Source organism: Micromesistius poutassou, assembly GCF_964030765.1.
Source record: "Micromesistius poutassou genome assembly, chromosome: 13".
Classification (NCBI taxonomy): Eukaryota; Metazoa; Chordata; class Actinopteri; order Gadiformes; family Gadidae; genus Micromesistius; species Micromesistius poutassou.
Window position 1 is genome coordinate 16,275,918 of NC_140283.1, and position 7,500 is coordinate 16,283,417.

Below are 7,500 nucleotides of genomic sequence, written 5' to 3' on the forward strand. Positions count from 1 at the left end.
GGCCGTCTCTTGGCGGGCGCCCTGGTTCGCTGCTGCCTCTGGTTCTCTCGTCAGGCGCTCTGGGCGGACCGGCACGCCGCACGCTCCCCGGGTCTGTAGCGGCTTGTAGGGGCGAATGAGCATGTTCTCTGACACATGTCCTGATGAGGAAACCAGACCGCTGCCCATATGAGACTCACCTCTCACTCGTGCTCCCTCTCTCTCTCTCTCTCTCTCTCTCTCTCTCTCTCTCTCTCTCTCTCTGCACGTCTCTCTGTACGTCTCTCCCTCTCTCTCCATCTCTCTCTCTCTCTCTCTCACTGTGTCTCACCCTCTCTCACTCTGTCTTGCGTTCTTTCACTCTCTTGCTCTCTCTCTCTCGCTCTCTCTCTCTCTCTCTTGCTCTCCTTCACTCTGTCTGTATGTCTCTCTTGCTGTCTCGCTCTCTCGCTCTGTCTATCTGTGGAAAGCCACTGTGAATGTGGTCCATTGGCCTCCTAGTATTTAATTTTCCACTCTATTTTCAATTTTCACTCAGTGAAAGTTACGGCTCTGGGCTGAGGTGGAACCGGGGACTGTGCAGTGTCAACTGAGGGTGAATTGATAATAATATAAAGCCTCCAATAAAGCATGGAATGAACGTTATGTTAAACTTGACATTGGCACTGTGAGTTATTGAACCTAAACACCTTAATTTAATTTAACCTAAAACATTTATGTTTTCTTCTCCTTTATAATCATACTGTCTCCTCTCGAATCATTTCTTGTGGTTGCATTTCGCTTGTGGTTGAGGCTTACGCAGTACAACACCATTTTCAAGGAACTGGACAAATTCTTAGTTATTGAATTGTCCTCTCACTTCTCTTTTCCAGTGAAGCATATCAGAAAGGTTGATAATTAGACTTTTTATTATTAGATTTATTATCAACCTTGCGATCAAGTCTCTTGCTTCCTCAGCTTTTTATATGTTCCCCATTCTCTCTTAATCTCTTTTCTTTTCATTTTTCTTTTGGTTTTATTTGTACGAGCACGTTGTTTTTCATGGGCAGGACTAACCTAAAGACAGTCGGGGAAGTGGGAAGTTCAAAGACGATAGAATAACAAATGGCATAGGACCGCAACTCAGAATCAAACCTGGGTGACTACCAGACATGATGCTTCCGTTGTTGGTACGCTAGCTTGCCTGATCTTTCCTAAGACTCTCTCTCTCTCTAGCCCTGTACCTCTCTCTTCCTCTCTCCGTACAGTAGCACCAGGGAGGACAGCAGTGTGCTGCCTGGGCAGAGCAAACCCCCCCCCCCCCCCCCCCCTGCCCAGAGCACCACTGAAGCCCGTCCACTCTCCCACCAGAGGGGGGTTCTCTCCCCCCGTCCGAGAGGCAGAAGTCCCCCTCGACAACGTGAACCGATAGCCCCCTGCTCCACCCCGGCCTCTCCCCTACACCCCCCCCCCCCCCCACACCCTTCTCTCTGGAAACGTGTGTCCGGGGCTCTGTGTGCAAATCCACTGTGGCGGTAACACAATATTAGCGAGAGCACACGCTCAGCCTAGCCAGCAACTGGGTGGGGCTTTTTCTTCGGCAGTCCCGCTCTGGACGGAGCACTTGAAACGGAGAAGCTGGGACGGCTCTTTGGATGGGGAGCGAGGCTGGGTTTTGTGTTCTGTTGTTCTTGGCTGAGGAACTGGCCTCTGGCCGGGCCCAGGGGTGGAATGAGGTGAGCCACAGACATATGGACGAGGAGAGCTCCTCGCGAGGGCCAGGGGTTATGCGGGGTCACGCTAACCTCCCGGCCTCCCGGGTGATTTATTATCCCGTCGGGGTGATGTCGCCCTGGCCTTGGCCAACCAGGGGTCACAGGTCAAAGGGCATACTGTATCTAAGAGGTTGCACACAAGCAAGGGGGTGTTCTGGTGTTAATGCAGAGTGCCATGGATTGGGGTGAACATGACGGGTCCACACAAGACTTCCTTGCTAAAGCTGTCCCTTTATATATACCTAGTTAGTGCTGTTACACAGCATCCTATTTCATAAATAAAGACATTATTTAATATTGACCTCTGAGCTTGACGCATACCAGGCTAAATATTGGATTCATGTTCAATAGAGCGTGAGGTCAGGGTTAGGGTCAGGGCCATTTGTTTTGAATAGGTGTACGAACCAAAGTAGGTATTCTTTAACGCCTACACGACTTACTTCCACTACCTTCGCCTCTGCTGAAGGGCAGCCGTCGCCATCGCCATGGGAATGCGAAGCATTCTACAGGAAAGTGGAGCAAGGGAGACCAGGAGGCCACGACAACAACTGTCCTCCCGGAGCCAACTGTCTGCCTCGCTATTTGTAGAGTCCTGACAAGAGTGGGCCCCACACCCCCCCCCCCCCACCCGGTCCCACCGCACCGTGTGCACAAACACACACACACACACACACACATCCACACAAACCCACTCGCACGCACTCACAGACACACACACACACACACACACACCTGTTGACCCATATCTGCTTTCATATGTTATTCAGGGCCCGCGGCAGGCCGGGGCCTCCCTGGACAGGTGGTTCCCCTCAAAGCCCTATGTTGGGGGCCAGGCCTGGGGCCGGGAGATGCTGCCTGACGCCCATGCAACCACCAGAAGAGCACTATTGGCTGAACAGCATCTCCTTGAGGACCCGATGCCAGTGGTTTTTCAAGGCCCATTGTGATGTGGAATTTGACTGTCTGGAGGTATCTGTATACTGTCTAGACTTTAAGTATTTTGAATTATGTTTTAATTTAGAGTTGAGGATCCAATGGCATTTTTTGAAGGCTGGAAATGTTTTGTGGTCTGGTCTGATAAAAAGCATTTTTCTGAGGGAGACGGTGTGTAACCATGATTCAATGATTGGTGAAGTAATAATGAGGATGTTTTGATATTACTTGTTCACTATATTCCTTCTGAATACCTTGTCAAATTTCACTTGGTTGGTTTTTAGGGTTAGGGTTTGGTTTTAGTGTTTTTAGTGTTTTTTATTATTATTTTATTTTGTGTTCGGTTGGCGTTGGGTATTAGGTTTTGGGTGAGGCTTTATAATGTCAATGTAATTTTTGTCGTATTAAATACTCTTACATTTGAAGCAGAAACAGATTTGTAGTCAACCTCTTCTTTAAGTACATTTAAAATGTAAGAATAATGCCTAATTACTACCTTCAAGAATTAAAGAAGTACATTCACAAAATAACAGACTTTCCTGGGAAATTGTACAATGGACACCGGCCACTGTCAGTATCCACCCCAGAGCCTGTGAGCAGATGAGTCATCTTATCTCGAGAACATCTTGTCTCCCTTGCAGCCACACTAAGCTAACTGGGGTGTTTTCCTCATTGTTTTTAATTAATTGATATCAAGTAAATGAATCGCCTTGCTAGTCTCATCACGATCATTAGACATACATATGTGCATCATTACACCTAGAGACACACCAGCGGCTCACAGCCAAACCCCTCCCAGGCCCATGTACCATGACCTACGACCTTGAGTATAGAAGAGAAGATTTTTGCCTACCCTACAGCCCCTCTCTCCCTTTCTTTCCCTTTCTGTCTCACTTCCTCTCTTTTTAATATTCTTCTGGCTAAGCACTTCTTTAGATCCTCTTTTGGGTCGCACTCCTGTGTACTTCCCAGATCAAACTGTCTTTTGAAGTGGCTTGTCTCCGCGACTCTTTCTAGTTTTAAGATGAAAGGTGGGGTGATGGGGGGAGGGTGGGGGGGGCAGTATGGGCTCCCGGGCGCTACATAAAGCACCCTCTGTAGACGGAGCTCGCCGTTGGCCCACGGTCTACCTCTCTCTACCCCTGCCTCTCTCTCTCTCTCTCTCTCTCTTCCCTCGCTTCCAAATTGGCCCAACAGTGATAGAAACCAGAGGAGGGCAGCAGGCAAGGCAGCACCATGACGTCTAATCTGGCTAATTGAAAATGTCTCTTTCCTCCTCCCTTCCCCCCTCCCTCTTTCTCTCCTCTTCTCCCTCCCTCTCCTCTTTCTCCTCAATGTCTCTCCCCCCACCCTTTTCGTTCCCTTCCTCCTCCTTCACTGTCTCTCCCTCATTGCTCCTCTCCTCCACTCCTCCCCCATCCCCTATTTCCTCCTTCCGCCTTTACTGTCCCTCTCTCTCCCTCTTTCACCTCCCTCTCTCCCTTCTTTCTCCTCACTCCCGCTCTCTCCTCTTACTCCATTCACTAGCTCTCCGGCCCCTTGCCCTTGTAACCCCCCCCCCCCACACACACCCAGTCCCCCCTTTTGTCCCCTGCCGATCCACCCCCTTCTGAGGAACCTACCCCTACAGCTCCTCTCCTTCGGACCTTCCCAACCACCCCCCCCCCCCCCCAACTCTCTCCCTGAGCTGGACCCTGCTGATCTTGGGACATCCCCAGTATGTCTTGGCCTTTGAAGGCAAATATAATTGAGTGGTAATTTGATCCGTATTCTCTCTTTCCTCCGCATGCCTCTCTCGATGGGTTATGGAATATTGCAGCTCAAAGTAGGCACGGTGGACGTGGTTGTTTTCTCTCTCCTCTCTTGCTCTCTCTCTCTCGCTGTGTGTGTCTCTCTCTCTCCTGCTCACTTCCTCTGTGATTGCACAGCGAAGGGAATTTGGCGAAAACGAGAGGATTATATTTGGATGGAAAGCACCGGCCCACAGCTAACACTGCCGTGACCTAAAGAAAGAATGAAAGAAAGATAGAGAGAGAAATACGTTTGACTCCTTTTTTCTATCTTTCATTTTTTCTTCAGGGAAAGAACAAAAAGAACGCTAACAGTGTCTCGGTCCAACTTGCTCTCAGATGACAACTTACTGGACAGAAAAAGAAGGAAAGGAAGAATGAAAGGAAGAAATGAGGAGAAATGGAAAGAAAAGAGACAGCTCACAGCGTGTTGACCGAACTCGCTCTCGGATGTCAACAACTGGACCGAAAAGAAGGAGAGAAGAAAAAGAAAGACAGAAAGACAAACAAGACTACGACTTTGAGCGCTTCAACCGAACCCGATCACGGAACTGATAACTCGGTAATAGAATCTGTACTAAACCAATGGAAAGAAAACAAGGCCGACGTATATGAAATGGATGTTTCTTTATTTACAGTAACAGTGCAGAGGGTGTGCGTCAATATCCTTTACACCCATTTTCATCACCATCGCCATGAGCCTCTCTCTCTCTCTCTCTCTCTCATTCTTTCTGTGCTTTTCACTCGCCCGGTCAAGCAGGGCTCCAGCAGTTTCTCCTCAGGTTGATCTCTACACATGATAATAAATACAGTAAGGCAATGTTCTTATTTACAACGTCTTACAAAAAACTGTACAGCAGTACGGGACGGACTGAAAATGTGTATCAAGTTCAATCAACAAATAATCCCTAACCACCCCCCTTTTTTTTTTAAATAATTGCTCACTTTTTCATTTAATTATTAAGAACAATACATATAATGTTCAACCACTGCAAAAAAAAAAAGATATTGAAATTAATATAGCAGTAAGAAAAACAAATAGATAGAGAGTAGAGTAGAGACTCCACCCCTCTCTGTTTCAGCCTCAGCTGTGTGTGTATGTGTGTGTGTGTGTGTGTGTGTGTCTTTCCAGGAATGTGCATAGCATAATTATGCAAGGTCTTGCGTCGCCAGTCGGTTCAGGGCTTTTGTTTTCTCCTTACAAGCCTGTGTGTCTTAGGTGGAGCAACACAATGAAAAAAAAACAGCATAACGACTCATACATTTTAATCCCAAACATGGTCTCTTAATGATAAAAAACATTAACGCTTCACTTCACGGTCTTGGTAGTGGTCGGATATTTCATACCTTAGAAAAAAGCCGCAGAAAAAAAAAGAATAGAAAAAAGTGATGGAGCACGCCGGCTACTCGGAGCTTACTGTTTGAATTCTACACATTTTTGTACTGTTTCCTTTCATTAGTCACTCCCAGCAGGTAATCTCCTCTTACCAGGAATCCAGCACTTCATTAGCTCCGCAAGAGGAGGACAAATAATCAGAGCTTTAATGGGGGGCAAATGTATTTCAAATTGCACACAGCTTTGCAAGGAAAACGGTAATACGAGAGAAGTGTACGCGTGGTCCGGGCACCGGCTGGGGTGGTGGAGTTGTTCTAGGGGAGGGGTGGTGGTGGTGGGGGGGGGGGGGGAGGTGGAGGTGGAGGTGGAGGTGGTGGAGGATTGAGGCTGAGGAGAGTCAACACCCCGAGTTAAGTCTCCTCAGACCCTTGGCACCTCACACCAGACACTTCAGGGCTTTATTTCTGGAAGACGGTAGACCGACCCTGTCCCGGGCGCTGGGCTCGTTTTTTATTAGCCTCACGGAGCCGTAAATCAGTATTGTATAACCCCTTCCCCCTGACACCCATCTCTGTTTGTTTCTTGATCTGACTCCTCACTACACCAGCTTAATGTTAAAACTCATGCTTCTCTTGTTTCGGCATTCCGTCCACACTTGAACAAAAAGCAAGGCGCTCTTTTTTGTGTCAAAAGGTTTCCGAAACAGTGTTCAAAAGAACACTTCCGAACCTTTTGACAACAAAACGTTTCTTTCTTGTACCTGGGAGGGGGGGGGGGGGGGGTGGCCAGGGGGTCTTACTCTATTAGCTTGATGATGGACTACTACACTGCTGCCCCTCCCTCGCCCAACCCCGCTGTGCCATTCAATCACCATCAATAAATAACCACCATGGCCCCCAGAAACACTTAAGGCTGGATGGATATGCAGCAGAGAGGGGTGGGGGGGGGGGGGGAGTGTGCCCTTGTTTCTGGACCACTTGGCGGTGGAGGAGGAAGAGGAGGAGGAGGAGGATGACGGCGGTGCCAAAAACATCAGTACGGGCCCTGAAGGAGGGGGGGAGGAATTCCTCGGGGCCCCCGGGCATTGGGCTCTCTCTAATGTTACCTCAGGTCTGGGGGGAGCGCGGCGGAGCCCGGACTTCATTACTGGGTTAGTTAGCGCTTGGAAAAACATTCGCCGGTGTCGGAATGCTGTGGTGGGATATTCATAAATCCACATCATCGGGTAAAGTGTGGGGAGGGTTGGGGGGGGGGGGGGTGGTTTGAGGCTTCCAACGAATGCAGAATGAGTACAAAAAAGAGTGGTTGGGTATGAACGGCTGTATGCCACAAGGGGAAAAGGGGGGGGGGGGTTGGTGGTAGAAGGCGGAGCTACAGCAGATGGAGATACGTTTAGGTACGATTAAGCTCTGTCTCTCTTTGTACACTGTGGATCCTTGTGTCCTAGGTTTGTGTACTCTCATCTCGAGTCCTAAGCGAGCACACCCACTAATGGAGAAGTCATGGACTTGAAAGTATCAATCCTCAAAGTTCAAAGGTCAAAGTTCAGCGGAAGAATACAAAAAAAAACAACACAATTACGATTCCTAAGAGGTAGAGAAAAAAAAAACGATTCCCCTCACGATGATTGCTTTGAGCTCTCTTCGTATCACGACGAACCCCCTCACGACCGCTTCCTGTGTCGCCTTAGTGACGACGTCACCGTGCG

The 7,500-nt window shown here is 48.6% G+C and overlaps 1 protein-coding gene and 1 long non-coding RNA gene across 4 annotated transcripts in view; one reads left to right on the forward strand and one right to left on the reverse strand.

The window, feature by feature from the left end:
• Positions 1-6,295, forward strand: part of LOC311357378 — an 11,093-nt gene extending 4,798 nt beyond the window's left edge. The window contains exons 3-4 of the long non-coding RNA XR_014637817.1: positions 2,501-2,702; positions 4,746-6,295. This is a non-coding gene — a long non-coding RNA (uncharacterized lncRNA). The remainder of the gene's footprint in view (positions 1-2,500; positions 2,703-4,745) is intronic.
• Positions 1-7,500, reverse strand: part of wnt7bb (wingless-type MMTV integration site family, member 7Bb) — a gene marked incomplete at both ends in the record, with an annotated part of 167,665 nt that overhangs the window by 74,786 nt on the left and 85,379 nt on the right. The window lies entirely within an intron of this gene.